The sequence below is a fragment of the Phocoena sinus genome, chromosome 2 (assembly GCF_008692025.1).
Source record: "Phocoena sinus isolate mPhoSin1 chromosome 2, mPhoSin1.pri, whole genome shotgun sequence".
NCBI classification, from domain to species: domain Eukaryota; kingdom Metazoa; phylum Chordata; class Mammalia; order Artiodactyla; family Phocoenidae; genus Phocoena; species Phocoena sinus.
Genome location: NC_045764.1, coordinates 174325923 through 174328890, shown reverse-complemented (window position 1 = coordinate 174328890; position 2968 = coordinate 174325923). Strand labels below are relative to the sequence as shown.

The 2968-nt window shown below is 32.4% G+C and overlaps 2 non-coding genes and 1 pseudogene across 2 annotated transcripts; all 3 read right to left on the bottom strand.

The window, feature by feature from the left end:
• Positions 1-348: 348 nt before the first annotated feature.
• On the bottom strand, positions 349-412 carry LOC116750204 (annotated as a pseudogene).
• Positions 413-1902: 1490 nt separating this feature from the next.
• Positions 1903-1977, bottom strand: LOC116750187. Its single transcript, XR_004348904.1, has one exon. It is a non-coding gene; the product is annotated as a small nucleolar RNA SNORD113/SNORD114 family (small nucleolar RNA).
• An 840-nt stretch (positions 1978-2817) lies between these two features.
• LOC116750178 lies at positions 2818-2889 on the bottom strand. Its single transcript, XR_004348898.1, has one exon. It is a non-coding gene; the product is annotated as a small nucleolar RNA SNORD113/SNORD114 family (small nucleolar RNA).
• Positions 2890-2968: the final 79 nt, after the last annotated feature.

The window sequence follows — 2968 nt, the reverse complement described above, 5'->3', positions numbered from 1 at the left end:
AAACTTGATGCTGACCAAGAAAATGAGCAGTGATTATTACTACAATTGTCCATCTTTCTCTTAGTCAAAGATTTTTCATGTACCATTTATTCCTCTTTGGACTTCACTGTTTTCAAATTTACTAATATTGTTTCTTCTATCACCACATATGTTTATAATTGGACAATATTTCACTGCCTTCATCTTTATTTATTTATATGCTTATTTATTGCTTATTTGATTAACCCAATTATAAAATATAAAGAAAATGCACACACATAAAGACCAAAAACAAGTCCCTTGTATATATATTAGACAAGTGTCTCTAGAATCAACTCAAATAGGACAATGGACTAGATTCCATTTGCATCGGACATCAGACTGCCAGTCATCGTACACAACTCATACGCCACCAGTAGTCATCATCGATCCAATATTGTTCCTCTTTTTCTTCACTCATTTCTACATGGTTTATTGACTAATTCAGAAAATCAATCATAATAATTTAAAAGTTTATTCACAAAACCCAAGAAGAGTCATGATATCCTTATTCTGTAAATAATTCATTCTCACAGCAGAGTATCTTTCTTAAAAATAATGGTGCCATTTTTCATCTAAGCAGTATTCAATATATGTCACTGAGCTACAGTTGGCCTTCTTCTATCCTGTATGGAACTTTCAAATAAAACTGAATAAATGCACAGGAAAAAAAAAATCACTGAAACCAAGACAAGAAATTTGACTATTACTCACATTGGTCTCTGTGCTTCTAACACAGAGATGCAATCATTAAGGTGCATCACCATGGAATAACGCTCCATCAGCGTGAACGTGTCCATTTTGAACAATATGAAGTATAGCCAATGAGAAAAAAAAAACAAATTTATTGTCATTGACTCTTGCATTCTACATTTCATTTACCCAGTCATTTAGGAATTTATAACTTTTTTATAATGCAGACATTGTTTTCTCTTAACAGAAAGAACAACTTCAAACTTGAGATTGACTCAGAACAATAAAATCAACGCTGAATAGTTCAAGTCTATTTGATACTTGGCCAGAGAGGTGATACCCTTGAGCCATCCATTTCCTAATGGACATCAATGTTGGCAATTTTTATTAATATTTCTTGCCTCATTATATATATTCCTAACTAGACAATAATTTACTGTTCTTCTTCATCTATTATCTACATATTTTTAATGGTGCTCTCATTGCTGTATTACTAATTTTTAAACTCGGTCTAAGCACTTGAACTTCTTAACATCTGTGCATAGGATGAAATAAACAAAGAAAAAGAGTATGGATTGTGTTGGGCCTCAGCGTTCCAGACCCTTATTTTTCATCATCCATGGTCATGTGTTAATCATCACTGATTCATTTGGGCCCATGTTTAGTTCATTTATTTATATATTTGTATCAATTAAATGATTACTTCACTTATAATAATAAAATAAATATTTGAGTAACAAAAACCAAAGAACTAGCCATTGGATATCCCTGACTTGTCTCTAATACCAACATAGATTATATCATTCATTAATAAATATGAATGTTATATATTATCAATTAATCAACATAAGGTCTTATATGATATTTATCATTGGGCCATAGTTAACTTTTTGATTATATTTACTACTTTCAAAGAATACAATGAAAACACTTAAACCAACTCCCCAAACCAAGACAGGAACCCTGGCTATAGCTCACCTGGGTCTCTGTCCCATAGCAACCTGAAACGGAGAACCTTGATCAACATGGAGGCTGAACTCACCTTGAGCTTCTATTCTGAAAAGTACCAAACAGAGAAGGTGATGACCGAGATTGAGACTTTCACACCATGGATCGGCGGATTTGTTGACTGATGCTTTCATTAGCATAACCAATGAAAACACATGAAGAGAAGACCACATTTCTTTTGTATTGGACCTCAGCGTTCCAGACACGTATTGTTCGTCATCGATGACTCACACGCTGGCATTTATCATCATCAATCCAGAAAAGATGACTTTCTCTTCATTCATTCTATATCATTTATTGGTTAATTCATTAATTCACTAATTACAACTTTAAAACAATATGATTCACAAAACACCAAGAAGTCCTTGTTATTCCTGATATGTATCTTGAGTCATTCTCAAATCAATGTATCTTTGTTATTAATTATACAACTTTTCATAAATGCTTTAATCATTGTGATTCTATTAATCACATATTTGTTACAAGGACACATTGGACTTTCTGGAATATTTTTAATTATTTTTGTTAACACAATGAAGACCCTTAACAAAACATTCAAACCAAGGAAAGAATTTGCTTATTACTCACATAGATCTCTGGGATCCTAAAACACAGATCCTATCCTAAGGCTGTCAATCAAGGAAAGGTCCTTAAATCAGGTCCACTGTGTTGCTTCTGAGGAGAAGAGGGAAGAACAGATGACAAAAATGGTTGAGACATTCTCTTCACTGATCATTGATTGCTTTTATCTTCCATTTAATCAATCCTTAGGCAATCATTAATTTGGTGTGAATATTCATTTCTCTTAAGAAAATGAACAAGTTTGACCCTTGACCAGATTATGAACATTATGTAAGACTATTATTCCCTTAGAAAACAGTTAACAGTCATATACCATTCCCATATTTATATAATGGCCAATGCTTCACGCATTCATCTTTACTGATTTATATAATTCTTTATAGATTCTCTCATTTATCCAATTACAATAATAGATGAAAATGCATGCACATAAGGAACAAATCAAGATCTCGGTATATTCCTGACATCTGTCTATAGAATACCTTCAAATAATGAAAATGGACTAGATTAATTTTATTGGGCCTCAGAGTTCCAGACACACACTCATCGTATATGACTCACACACTGCCAGTAGTCATCATTAATCCAGTACTGTATCTCTTTTTATTCATTCCTTTCCACACTATTTATTGCTCAATTCATAATTCAGTAATTATAATTTTTTAAA